The following is a 14852-nucleotide window of genomic DNA, read 5'->3' as shown; positions in this document are numbered from 1 at the left end:
AATTTCCCTAAACTGAATCCAGCTTCATGACCAGCTAAATAGTAGGATCTATATCATCTGGATTTGACATTAGTTCGAGAATAGAAATCTACTTGGAATTTTGCAAATTCCAAGAATGTTCACAAATCCTAAAATGTAGCAGGGGTAAGTCCAAAAATTCATATTATCCATGGTCTGTCTGAAATAGTGGCTTCATGGTGATCATAGTAGCAGGAGGGTGATGAGGAAGATGAGCAACAGGTGTGGGATCTGGAAGCAGAAGGCACAGAGGGCATAGGGTGAATAGGGTGAACATGGAACCACTGGCTCCACCTGGAGAAGAGAAACCACCCAGGCGCAGTCTCCTAAGACCACTGGATCCTAACAACAGTAAAGATTTAAACGATGGCACAAAGGGTATAGAGCTACTGCATTATTTTTTACAAATATAGTTTGTCCCACTGAGAAGTATTTATTGTATATCTATACTATAACATCTAAGTGTCCCAGCGTATTTAAGAAAGCACTTTATTTCCAAACCTTTGGAGTTAGAATTTCTAAATTAAACTACAAATAAAGGTAGGCGAAATTGTCAGACAATTATGCATTTCTTAATTTCTTCTTCTTTTTGTAACAACGGCTGCATTCCAGTTATAGTCGGAAGTTAGAATGTACATGTTCGTTGTGGGGAGGATAAGCTTGAATGCTGTTTAAAATGGAAATTATGATTTAGAAACACTAGCAGCAAAATCCAATATGGCCGCTGAGCTGTCATGTTCAGTCGGTTGTACTTTTTAGCAAAGAAAAATAAGGTTATGACACATAACTACAGGTCCTTCTCAAAATATTAGCATATTGTGATAAAGTTCATTATTTTCCATAATCTCATGATGAAAATTTAACATTCATATATTTTAGATTCATTGCACACTAACTGAAATATTTCAGGTCTTTTATTGTCTTAATACGGATGATTTTGGCATACAGCTCATGAAAACCCAAAATTCCTATCTCACAAAATTAGCATATTTCATCCGACCAATAAAAGAAAAGTGTTTTTAATACAAAAAACGTCAACCTTCAAATAATAATGTACAGTTATGCACTCAATACTTGGTTGGGAATCCTTTTGCAGAAATGACTGCTTCAATGCGGCGTGGCATGGAGGCAATCAGCCTGTGGCACTGCTGAGGTCTTATGGAGGCCCAGGATGCTTCGATAGCGGCCTTTAGCTCATCCAGAGTGTTGGGTCTTGAGTCTCTCAACGTTCTCTTCACAATATCCCACAGATTCTCTATGGGGTTCAGGTCAGGAGAGTTGGCAGGTCAATTGAGCACAGTGATACCATGGTCAGTAAACCATTTACCAGTGGTTTTGGCACTGTGAGCAGGTGCCAGGTCGTGCTGAAAAATGAAATCTTCATCTCCATAAAGCTTTTCAGCAGATGGAAGCATGAAGTGCTCCAAAATCTCCTGATAGCTAGCTGCATTGACCCTGCCCTTGATAAAACACAGTGGACCAACACCAGCAGCTGACACGGCACCCCAGACCATCACTGACTGTGGGTACTTGACACTGGACTTCTGGCATTTTGGCATTTCTTTCTCCCCAGTCTTCCTCCAGACTCTGGCACCTTGATTTCCGAATGACATGCAGAATTTGCTTTCATCCGAAAAAAGTACTTTGGACCACTGAGCAACAGTCCAGTGCTGCTTCTCTGTAGCCCAGGTCAGGCGCTTCTGCCGCTGTTTCTGGTTCAAAAGTGGCTTGACCTGGGGAATGCGGCACCTGTAGCCCATTTCCTGCACACGCCTGTGCACGGTGGCTCTGGATGTTTCTACTCCAGACTCAGTCCACTGCTTCCGCAGGTCCCCCAAGGTCTGGAATCGGCCCTTCTCCACAATCTTCCTCAGGGTCCGGTCACCTCTTCTCGTTGTGCAGCGTTTTCTGCCACACTTTTTCCTTCCCACAGACTTCCCACTGAGGTGCCTTGATACAGCACTCTGGGAACAGCCTATTCATTCAGAAATGTCTTTCTGTGTCTTACCCTCTTGCTTGAGGGTGTCAATAGTGGCCTTCTGGACAGCAGTCAGGTCGACAGTCTTACCCATGATTGGGGTTTTGAGTGATGAACCAGGCTGGGAGTTTTAAAGGCCTCAGGAATCTTTTGCAGGTGTTTAGAGTTAACTCGTTGATTCAGATGATTAGGTTCATAGCTCGTTTAGAGACCCTTTTAATAATATGCTAATTTTGTGAGATAGGAATTTTGGGTTTTCATGAGCTGTATGCCAAAATCATCCGTATTAAGACAATAAAAGACCTGAAATATTTCAGTTAGTGTGCAATGAATCTAAAATATATGAATGTTAAATTTTCATCATGACATTATGGAAAATAATTAACTTTATCACAATATGCTAATATTTTGAGAAGGACCTGTATTATAGATTAACAGCTGAAGTTTTTGGCTTTGTAAATCATGAATCCCACTTTCTTTGATTTATCAGCAATCTAAAACTGCTTCAGATCAACATACTGAAACCTGTTTTCCTTAGCTTTAGGCATTCATAATGGCTTTTCTGTATGTAAATCACATTTTATTCAGCAAATTTTTTGGTGTTTTTTTCCCCACAAATCCTGAATTGTGTTTCTGCTTATTTATGTTTTATTTGTGTTTTGTGTATTTTCTGTTTTCAGAACATATTGCTGTGAGTTTTGTGATTGTTTCTTTCATATTTTTTTTTGATCTGCAAGGATATTAGACTTTTACAACCCTTCCATTTTTTGTCTGCTCGAAACGTTTGACCCAGCTGACTAGAAACAGCCAACATGTGTTGATTCAGCTTCTAAAAGGAGTTTTGCAGTCCTCCTCATTGTTTCATCTGACAGTTCTTTTCGAACTTTTAATATGACCTATATCTTATACAACCCAACAGAAAAACAAAGTAAATTTTACTAATGTTAAACAGGAATCAGTTTACACCTGCCACTTTTTTAAGAACCATTTTTCTGATTCTAAAGAGAAAGATTTAGACTAAGACTTTAATGATATTTTCTTTATTGTATCTCCCAGCAAAAGCCCTGGTCTGCAGGAAGCTACCAAGGCATCAAAGGATTCGCATTAATTAAAAGGTATCAGCCAGGAAAAGGATGCAAAATGATTTCTAAGGGCGAAGATATACTGTGGAATATAGTGTAGCTAGTCTTCATCAGTGGAGAAAATATGGACTGGAGGTCTGGTCAGGGAGGCTGCCAAGAGGTTTATAGCATCACTAAAGGAGCTGCAGGAATGTCTGGGCAAACACTGGATGTGTAGCACATGTGACAACAATCCCAGGTATTCTTCGTATCTCTGGGCTATGGGGTAAGTTGGCAGGACAGAGGCCTATCCAATAATGAAAACATTCAACCGCAGCTAAACCTAACAAAAACACTTGTCTCCCAAAAGCATGTGGGAAAACGTGATATGTTGAAACCAGTTAGAACATTTCAGCCATAATTCAAAATGCTTGTGCAAATAGAACACTGCACATCAATAAAAGGACACCATACACACAGTGAATCATATGGTGGTGGGCAAAAATATCAAGATGTGGAATACATGGTAGAGCGACCTCTACCAAAAAGATTGAGTACTGTAATAAGATCAAATGGCGCTTAACCTTAGTAAGATTTTCAAAGGGGGTGCACGTTTTCCTGGTCTTGTCTTAAAATAACTTATGCAAACATTTTATTTGATCTTTGGGGTCTTGATCACGAATGAGGGAAAAATGGAGCGGGAGATCAATAGACGGATTGATGCTGCGTCAGCAGTGGAGTCTTGCACAGTACAGTGTGCATGGAATTCATTGCGAGTGAGTGCATTATTTATTGTTTTAATGGGAAAATCAGCACCTGCTTTTTGATGGAGCTGGGTAGCTCTTAGGCTACTCTTTTGATTGTTGTTATGACCCCTCTGTCATGAGGACTACTAAATCGAGGAAAGTGACGTCGTCAAGTACGGTGGAGCCGGGGTCCCACCCTGGAGCCAGGCCTGCTGTCGGGACTTGTCGGAGAGCGCCTGGTGGCCGGGTTGCTCCTCGCGGGACCTGAACAAATGACGCGAGGCCATCCCCCAGTGGGCCCACCACCTGCTGGGGGAACCGTGAAGGACCGGTGCAAAGAGGATTGGGCAGCGGACAAAGGTGGAGACCTCGGCAGCCCGATCCCCGGATGCTTAGGCTGGCTCTAGGGATGTGGAATGTCACCTCGCTGGAGGGGAAGGAGCCTGAGATTGTGGAGGAGGTTGAGAGATGTTGACTAGAAATAGTCAGGCTCGCCTCCACGCACAGCGTCGGCTCATGAACCCATCTCCTCAAGAGGGGCTGGACTCTCTTCTACTCTGGAGTGGCCCACGGGGAGAGGCGGCGGTGTGTTTGCTTGTTGCCCCCAGCTCAGCCATCTCGTGTTGGGGTTTACCCCAGTGGATGAGAGGGTCGCATCCCTGTGCCTTCGGGTTGGGGACAGGTCTCTGACTGTTGTTTCGCCCTAGTAGTGCGGAGTACCCGGCTTTTTTGGCATCCCTGTAAGGGGTGCTGGATAGTGCCCCTCCCGGGGACTCCATTATTCTGCTGCTTCATCACCCACGTGGGAAACGACAGTGACACCGGGAGAGGCGTGATCGGGAGAAATGGCCTCCCCGATCTGAATCCGAGTCATGTCTCATTATTGGACTTCTGTGCTAGTCACGGATTGTCCATAAGAGAACACCATGATCAAACATAAGGGTGTCCATCAGTGCACTTGGCACCAGGACACCGTAGGCAGGAGGTCAATGACCAACTTTGTTGTTGTATCATCAGAACTTCGGCCACATGTTTTGGACACTCGGGTGAAGAGAGGAGCTGAGCTCTCCACTGATCACCACCTGGTGGTGAGTTGAATCCACTGGAAGAGGAGAAAGCCGGACAGACTTGGCGGGACCAAGCGCGTAGTGAGGTTCTGCTGGGAACGTCTGGCAGTAAGTTGAAGTTTCTTCAGCTTGACCGCTGTCGAGCTGAAGAAGGCGTCCTATCGACTGTGGTTGGCTTGTGGGACTCCTAAGGCAGCTGACGGGTACCGTGAGGCCAAGCGTGCCGCGGCCCAGGCTGTGGCAGAGGCAAAAACTTGGGCCTGGGAGGAGATCGGTGAGGCCATGGAGAAGGACTGCCGGTTGGCCTCAAAGCGATTCTGGCAAACCGTCAGGCGCCTCAGGAGGGGGGAAGCAGTGCTTCGCCAACAATGTTTACAGTGGGGGTGGGAGGCTGCTGACCTCAACTAGGGACATTATCGGGCGGTGGAAGGAGTACTTCGAGGATCTCCTCAATCCTGCTATCACACATTCCCTAGTGGAAACGGAGGCCGGGGACTCAGGTTTAGACTCTTTCATCACCCAGGCTGAAGTCACCGAGGTGGTTAAAAAGCTCTGCAGTGGTAGGGCTTTGGGGGTGGATGAAATCCGCCCTGAGTACCTCAAGTCTCTGGATGTTGTGGGGCTGTCATGGTTGACACGCCTCTTCAACATTGCGTGGCGATCGGGGACAGTCTCTCTGGACTGGCAGACTGGGGTGGTGGTCCCCCTTCATAAGAAGGGTGACCAGAGGGGGTACTCCAACTACAGGGGGATCACACTCCTCAGCCTACCTGGTAAGGCCTACACCAGGGTATTGGAGAGGAGAGTCTGGCCGATAGTTGAACCTCAGATTCAGGAGGAGCACTGTGGTTTTTGTTCCAGCCGTGAAACACTACCCCCTCTACAGGGTTCATGGGAGTTTGCCCAATCGGTCCACATGCTTTTTGTGGACCTGGAGAAGGCATTCGACTGTGTCCCTCATGATGCCCTGTGCGGGGTGTTCCAGGAGTATGGAATCGGGGGCCCTTTATTAGGGGCCGTCCGGTCCCTGTACAAGTGGAGCAGGAGTTTGGTCCGTATTGCTGGCACTAAGTTGGACCTGTTCCCGGTGCATGTTGGACTCCGGCAGGGCTGCCCTTTGTCACCGCTCCTGTTCATAACTTTTATGGCCAGGATTTCTAGACGCAGCCAAGGGCTGGAGGGGGTCTGGTTTGTGGACCGCAGGATTTTGTCTCTTCTTTTTGCAGATGACATGGTTCTGCTGGCCCCCTCTAGCCAAGACCTACAGTATGCGTTGGGGCGGTTCGCAGCCGAGTGTGAAGCGGCTGGGATTAAGATCTGCTCCTCCATGTCAGAGGCCATGGTTTGCGACAGGAAAATGGTGGCTTGTCCTCTTCAGGCTTGTCCTCTTCAGGTTGGAGGGGAGTTCCTGCCTCAAGTGGAGGAGTTCAAGTATCTCGGGGTCTTGTTCAGGAGTGAGGGAAGAATGGAGCAGGATATCGACAGATGGATTGATGTGGCTGCCGGAATAATGGGGGCACTGTGCCGGTCCGTTGTGGTGAAGAGAGAGCTGAGCCGAAAAGCAAAGCTCTCAATTTACCGGTCAGTCTACGTTCCTACCCTCACCTATGGCCATGAACTTTGGGTCATGACCAAAAGAACGAGATCCCGGATACAAGCGGCTGGAATGAGCTTCCTCCGTAGGGTGGCATCTATACCGGATGCCCCCTGGACGCCTTCCGTGGGAGGTGTTCCAGGCACGCCTCACTGGGAGGAGGCCCAGGGGGACGGCCCAGGACATGCTGGAGGGACTATGTCTCTCGGCTGGACTGGGAACGCCTCGGGCTCCCACCGGAGGAGCTGGAGGAGGTGTCTGGGGAGAGGGACTTCTGGGTGTCTCTACTGAGTCTGCTGCCCCCACGACCCGGTCCCGGATAAAGCGGAAGACGACGAGTACGAGTACAAGTACAAGGATTGAAAAGAGTTCTGTGAGAAAGCTTGGAATAATGCTTCGTAACTTAAGTCTGTTTTAAACGTCTCCACAACTTTCTCCTTGACCTGTCTGCTGTGCTCCTTTGTCTTCATGATGCTGTCTGTTCTCTAATGTTCTCTAACAAACCTCTGAGGCCGTCACAGAACAGCTGGATTTATACTGAGAGTAAATTACACTTCATAATTATACGCCACTCTATATTGGTCTATCATATAAAATCCCAATAAATATTGGAGGTTGTAAGAGGTATGAATACTTTGCAAGGCACTGTAACTAATTAGGTTTCAAAGTATATACATTAATTTTATAATTCTCTTGTTTGTGAATCAAGACTTGAATTTTTAAACATGACTGAGAGGAACCACACTGCAAACAGAAGAAAACTTTATAAAATTGGAATGGTATAAGAGTTTTAAATAGAAATAAATATTAATCTGAGGAATTCTGAATAAATCAGCAGATATTTTATTGCCGTTTATATGGCTCATACACAGTATATTTTGTCCACAGCCTTTGTGCACACATTTCTCCTACAGGGCAGCTCGTAATTAGTCCTGCGATCAAAGTATTCCAATAGAACTTCATAACTTACAGATTGAATTGGAGAAAACTAATCAATATACCCACCATGCTTACATTTGTGGCTCTTCTATATTTTTACATGTTTTTGATCTTTTTCTAGTTTGTGTAATTTATTCTCTGACTTTCTACCACCAGCCCACAAAGGACAGCAGATAAAAGTTCATCTGTATGGCTAATTCAAGCATATTTACATGATGAACTGAAGTGCTCGTTGACTAATCTGCACCATCCTTGTTAGATAAATAAAATATGAAGATAAGCGAGAGATGCACACTCCACACAGCAAGCCAAGATTCAAACAGATTGATGTGCTACACATCAAAATGTGGCGGAGGGTTATTTTCCATCACTGGGTAGAATCAGAAATACATCTCTCAGCCTCACTTACTTTAAAAGGGAACACATTAACTGGGCTTTAAAATGATATAAAACTACTGAAAATCCATTTGTCATCATGCAAAATGCACTTCATATGGTGACCCCAAGAGGGCAGTGCAGGCTCAGAGTTTAAGTCTTGCTAAAATACATATTGCATATCCTAGTCAGCTACTGGTGTTGGATGCTTGCTGGTCGGGGGTTTAGCTCAGTACATCTTTCCATGTGTGTGAATGTCTGATTAAAATGTCTCTTGACCTGGCTGTGACACCCTCAGCTGGTGACCTCATTGTCTGGCAGTCGGCAAACAACCCACTGATGCTCAAACAGAGAAACAGAAAAAGCGTCACTGATTAGGAACTTCCGCAAATGAAGCTCGTATTCAAACGCTTATCATGCCTCCCGGAACACTGATTATTCTTACATATCATCCTGCACCTTGGAGTTGATTCCCTCATTTTCTCTACTCTGTTCTCAGATGAGACGCCGTGGGCAACCCTGTGGATAAGTGGAGCAAGAAAAAACGGAGAGCATTAGAGGGAGAGATGGAGGGGAGGCTGTACTACTTAACTCAATTCTTAACTCCATGATTTATGTAAAGCATGTGCATGCGGGGGAAAATTTTGCTACATGCACACAAACAAACCAGAAGCATGGCAAAGGATTTAAAATATCACAGTTATGTGCTTATATGCTTGCTTCTTTTAAATCTGAGTATGGACTTTTACAGAATCACTGTGATGACATTACAAGAAAATAACACTTGGCTGTGTAGAATGGTGGGTTGATCACTGCAGACACTGTTGAAACCAGATGTTTACATGCACTGTACATGCACTATAAAAAAAAAAGACATAACCTTTTTATTCCTCACTGTCTAACATTAAATCAAAATGCCAAAAAGTAACAGATATATATATGTTAGGGAACTTATTACTTTCTCAAAGCCAGATGTGTACACTACATTAGGATTACTAAGCATTTAAGCTATTCAGAAAAACCAAGATGATGATTTCATGGCTTTAAAAACTTTTACTTTGTGAATTAAAATCTGAGTTAAATTAAAGACACTGGTCAATTATACTGCTTCCTTGTGTGACATTGAAAAATCACAAGGAATCAGAAAGGATATCAGGAAGAGAATTGTAGACCTCCACAAGTTTTGTTTATCCTTGTATGAAACAATTATATACAAGAATAAATACCTTGTGAATGCTCAGCATCACGAGGCTGTTGGTACCACTGTTGCAGTTGGTAGTTGGTAGCAGTTGGTAGCACTGTTGCCTTGCAGCAAGAAGGTCCTGGCTCTCGGCCGAGGGGTCTTTATGTATGGAGTTTGCATGATCTCTCCATGCATACCTGGGTTTTCTTCGGGTGCTCGGTTCCTCCCACAGTCCATAAATATGACTATTAGGTTAATTGGTCTAACTAAATTGAATGAGTGTGTGCATTGTTGTTTGTCTCTGTGTTGTGCTGTGTTGTGTTCTGTTGCCCTGCAATGGACTGGCGACCTGTATACAAGAAGCAGGTTTAGGAATTTAGATGGGTTTCTGTGTCCTAGTGTTGAATATGTTTTGGTGCGAATCAACCCCAGAAGAAAAGCAGAAGATCTTACTGAAGCACGTAAATCCAGAGTAAAATGGGTCCTGTACCGACATCGGAAAGAAGTACAGGTCCTTCTCAAAATATTAGCATATTGTGATAAAGTTCATTATTTTCCATAATGTCATGATAAAAATTTAACATTCATATATTTTAGATTCATTGCACACTAACTGAAATATTTCAGGTCTTTTATTGTCTTAATACGGATGATTTTGGCATACAGCTCATGAAAACCCAACATTCCTATCTCACAAAATTAGCATATCATTAAAAGGGTCTCTAAACGAGCTATGAACCTAATCATCTGAATGAACGAGTTAACTCTAAACACCTGCAAAAGATTCCTGAGGCCTTTAAAACTCCCAGCCTGGTTCATCACTCAAAACCCCAATCATGGGTAAGACTGCCGACCTGACTGCTGTCCAGAAGGCCACTATTGACACCCTCAAGCAAGAGGGTAAGACACAGAAAGACATTTCTGAACGAATAGGCTGTTCCCAGAGTGCTGTATCAAGGCACCTCAGTGGGAAGTCTGTGGGAAGGAAAAAGTGTGGCAGAAAACGCTGCACAACGAGAAGAGGTGACCGGACCCTGAGGAAGATTGTGGAGAAGGGCCGATTCCAGACCTTGGGGGACCTGCGGAAGCAGTGGACTGAGTCTGGAGTAGAAACATCCAGAACCACCGTGCACAGGCGTGTGCAGGAAATGGGCTACAGTTGCCGCATTCCCTACAGAGAAGCAGCACTGGACTGTTGCTCAGTGGTCCAAAGTACTTTTTTCGGATGAAAGCAAATTCTGCATGTCATTCGGAAATCAAGGTGCCAGAGTCTGGAGGAAGACTGGGGAGAAGGAAATGCCAAAATGCCAGAAGTCCAGTGTCAAGTACCCACAGTCAGTGATGGTCTGGGGTGCCGTGTCAGCTGCTGGTGTTGGTCCACTGTGTTTTATCAAGGGCAGGGTCAATGCAGCTAGCTATCAGGAGATTTTGGAGCACTTCATGCTTCCATCGGCTGAAAAGCTTTATGGAGATGAAGATTTCATTTTTCAGCACGACCTGGCACCTGCTTACAGTGCCAAAACCACTGGTAAATGGTTTACTGACCATGGTATCACTGTGTTCAATTGGCCTGCCAACTCTCCTGACCTGAACCCCATAGAGAATCTGTGGGATATTGTGAAGAGAACATTGAGAGACTCAAGACCCAACACTCTGGATGAGCTAAAGGCCGCTATCGAAGCATCCTGGGCCTCCATAAGACCTCAGCAGTGCCACAGGCTGATTGCCTCCATGCCACGCCGCGTTGAAGCAGTCATTTCTGCCAAAGGATTCCCGACCAAGTATTGAGTGAATAACTGTACATTATTATTTGAAGGTTGACGTTTTTTGTATTAAAAACACTTTTCTTTTATTGGTTGGATGAAATATGCTAATTTTGTGAGATAGGAATTTTGGGTTTTCATGAGCTGTATGCCAAAATCATCCGTATTAAGACAATAAAAGACCTGAAATGTTTCAGTTAGTGTGCAATGAATCTAAAATATATGAATGTTAAATTTTCATCATGACATTATGGAAAATAATGAACTTTATCACAATATGCTAATATTTTGAGAAGGACCTGTAATTAGTCAAAAATCAACAAATAAAGCAAGATGACAGGTGGCAATGTACACAGGGACAAATACCTTAATTGTGTAGACACATCCTGTTGTCTGAAACTAAACTAAAGAAACACCACCCCAAACTGTGCTGCAGGAGGGACTGGTGCACTTCACAAAGATGGCATCAAGAGGAATAGAATAGTCCTTTAATGTTTAAAACAACATGCAGAATGTGGTCAACAATGTAAAAAAAAAAAAAACATTATGGTTGACAAAACTCACCACCTTGTTCCCTCCTTCAAACTGCTGCCATCTGGGTGACGGTATCATCCTCCTCTTTCTACTGAGAACTATGTGATATGTATATGATGTACATATGAGAATGTAAAAATAATACAGGTTTGGAGTTTTGCACATACTGACAGGATTGATGGGAAAGGTTTATTTTAGTTAATCATATGCCATCTACATAGTTACAGTCAGATCTTCACATCCACTCAAGAATTTCATATTTATTAAAGGCTTTAAAGCATATATCTTAGTTTTTGGGCAAAATATTAATTGTAAAGAAGTTGCTTATTAAGATGTGAGTACTCACCTGTCTTTTCTGTGTCCTCTCCAGAGTGTTTTATGTGTCCTCTCCAAGGTGCCAAGGTGTGTCTTTGTGCTCTCCCGAATGTTTTTGGAGAGGACACAGAATATGGAGAGGACACAGAAAAAAAGTCAGGGTGTTTCTGTTACCTAGCCAGAATGTTTCAGTGTCTTCTCCAGAATGTTTCTGTGTCCTCTCCAGGGTGTTTCTATGTCCTCTTCAGAGTGTTTCCTTGTCCTATTTAGGGTATTTCTGTGTCCTCTCCAAAATGTTTCCTTATCCTTTCCAGGCTGTTTCTGTGTCCTCTCCAGGGTGTTTCTGTGCCTTCTTCAGAGTGTTTCAGTGTCCACTAAAGGGTATTTCTGTCCTCTCCAGAATGTTTCTGTGTCCTCTCCAAAGTGTTTCCTTGTCCTTTCCAGGTTGTTTCTGTGTCCTCTCCAGAGTGTTTCTGTGTCCTTTCCAGGGTGTTTCTGTGTCCTCTTGTAGTGGAATTTTCTTATCATAGTGGGTAGAAGTTTACTCATAACAAGAGAAAATCCGGACTTTGTCTTTATAAGTTTTATTCAAAGGCATTCAGCGTTTGAAGACCCTGTCACCGAGCAAGTCAGTGAAACAGAGCCCCGATCAACAGTTACACACAGTATTTATACCAGAACATGACAGTGTTATCTCAACTTAAAAAAGTCTGTGTTTTATGACCCCCGACCCTTCTCGTGTTCATAGGTGACAAAGTTATCTAGGAACCCATCTGTCCTTCCCGAGACATCACCCTAAAGCATGAGTTTTAACCATTAAACTTCTGATAATGGCTTTACAGCTTCCTCCTCTAACACAGATGTTCTGAGGAGTGAGGTAACCTAAAGGTCATACACTTTGGAATGCTTACTGCAAGAATTTCCATCACACTCTTCAGAGTATTTCTGTGTCCTCTCCAGGGTGTTCCTGTGTCCTCTTCAGAGTGTTTCTTTGTCCTCTTTAGGGTGTTTCAGTGACCTCTCCAGAGTGTTTCTGTTACCTAGCCAGAATGTTTCAGTGTCCTCTCCAGAATGTTTCTGTGTCCTCTCCAAGGTGTTTCTATGTCCTCTCTAGGGTGTTTCTGTGTTCTCTTCAGAGTATTTCTGTGTCCTCTCCAGGGTATTTCAGTGTCCTCTCAAGGGTATCTCTGTGTCCTCTCCAGGGTGTTCCTGCGTCCTCTTCAGAGTGTTTGTTTGTCCTCTCCAGGGTGTTTCAGTGTCCTGTCCAGAATGTTTCTGTGTCCTCTCCAGAGTGTTTCCTTGTCCTTTCCAGGGTGTTTCTGTGTCCTCTTCAGGGTGTTTCTTTGTCCTCTCCAGGGTGTTTCAGTGTCCTCTCCAGAATGTTTCTGTGTCCTCTCCAGAGTGTTCCCTTGTCCTTTCCAGGGTGTTTCTGTGTCCTCTCCAGGGTGCTTCTGTGTCCTCTTCAGGGTGTTACTGTGTCCTCTCCAGGGTGTTCCTGTGTCCTCTCCAGGGTGCTGCTGTGTCCTCTTCAGGGTGTTACTGTGTCCTCTCCAGGGTGTTCCTGTGTCCTCTCCAGGGTGTTTCAGTGTCCTCTCCAGGGTTTCCTGGACACAGTTTAAAGGTTCAGAGTAAGGACATGAGTCAAGACAGTGTGTGAAGTTTCTTTACATGGGGTTTTTGGTGTTTTCATCAAGGTGTTAAGGTTAAAATATAAGATTTAATTAATATAGTAAATTGTAAATGTATTTTCATTAGGTAAAATTTATTTTATTGACCAGACATACATTGTGGAATTAGACAGTTTGGCAAACCCACCTGTGACTAAATTATGGTTTAGTCCTTTGACATCTGAAACTGTTTAACCCTGCTAGTTGTCATTAGACTAGGATTTGTGTTGCTATTGGAAGGGCTGACATGTCAATAATTGTCCATGGAGTTGTGCAATATGTGGACAAGTGAACACTTATTCTCCACTGTAAATCCAGCCACTAAATGTTGCTTTGTTACACAACTGTTGAAACTTTGACACAAGTGGTTGTTCCAGCAATACGATGATATTTAACACACATAAAAACTGGTTTTGGAATGGGTAAAGCAGGCTTACATTTAACTTTTGGATTGACCCAACCTAAACTCTTTTGAAAATTTGTAGACTGTGCTAAAAAATGGGTCTATGCCAAAACACTTTCCTGCTCAAATAACCTCTATCATTTCTGATAAAAAGAAGGGTGCCAAGAATGAGGTGAATCTTATCCATGGCTACAAAAATTGTGTGGTTTCTATCCAACTTTGTAAAGTGCATATATCCAAATCTGAACATGACATGGGATTATATTCTTGAAAAAGTTGATATTTCCATCCATCCATTCATTGCCTATACCTGCTTATTCTTGCCCGTTCATGTGGGGCAGGTGCCTACCTCCAACATTCATTGGGCAGGTACACCCTGGACAGGTCGCCAGTCCATCTCTGGGCAACAAAGAAGCAAACAGAACAAACAATGACGCACACACACACTCACACCTAAAGGTAATTTAACAGTCATGGTTTTTGACTGTGGGAGGGAGCCAGAGTACCCAGAAAGAACCCACATATGAATAGGGGAAATATGTAAACTCAATGCAGATAGAAAGTATTTAAATGTAAGCAATAATTTCATAACATATTTCTGGTGGAACAAGTGAATCAAACATGTAGCCATGTCAATTTGGTTTTCAGTTCTTTATTTAGAATCAGAATCAGAATCAGAAAAGCTTTATTGCCAAGTACATTTTTGGACATACAAGGAATTTGTTTTGGAGAGAGGAGAGGTGGAGAGAGGAGCCAAATGAGGTGGCTCGGGTATCTATACCGGATTCCTCCTGGATGGCTTCCTCGGGAGGTGTTCCAGGCATGTCCCACTGGGAGGAGGCCCAGGGGACGGCCCAGGACACGCTGGAGGGACTATGTCTCTCGGCTGGCCTGGGAACGCCTTGGGCTCCTCCTGGAGGAGATGGAGGAGGTGTCTGGGGAGAGGGATGTCTGGGTGTATTATTGATGGACACAATAATAGCCAATGAGAGGTAAATTTCTATAACATTGTCAGGATGGCTGATTGGAGTGGACCCCAGAATGCAGACGGACAGGCGGAGTAACGGTAAGTAAAAGGTTTAATTTTAAGCAAAACAAAAATCATTCTCGGGAGGAGGCTGGAATAAACAAACAGGCTAAACAGGAACAGATGACAGAGAGAAGTGATGTTTCCGTGATGAGTAAACAAAATGGTGGTGTATAGATGGA

At 43.9% G+C, this 14852-nt stretch overlaps 1 long non-coding RNA gene across 1 annotated transcript; it reads right to left on the bottom strand.

Moving 5' to 3' along the window:
• Window positions 1-13138: 13138 nt before the first annotated feature.
• Window positions 13139-14472, bottom strand: LOC124856694. Its single transcript, XR_007035393.1, has 3 exons — window positions 14425-14472; window positions 13954-14042; window positions 13139-13177 (listed from the first exon to the last, which is right to left on the bottom strand). It is a non-coding gene; the product is annotated as an uncharacterized LOC124856694 (long non-coding RNA).
• Window positions 14473-14852: the final 380 nt, after the last annotated feature.

Source organism: Girardinichthys multiradiatus, chromosome 20 (assembly GCF_021462225.1).
Source record: "Girardinichthys multiradiatus isolate DD_20200921_A chromosome 20, DD_fGirMul_XY1, whole genome shotgun sequence".
NCBI lineage: Eukaryota > Metazoa > Chordata > Actinopteri > Cyprinodontiformes > Goodeidae > Girardinichthys > Girardinichthys multiradiatus.
The sequence above is the reverse complement of the archived record's forward strand: the minus strand, read 5'-3'. Positions and strand labels throughout refer to the sequence as shown.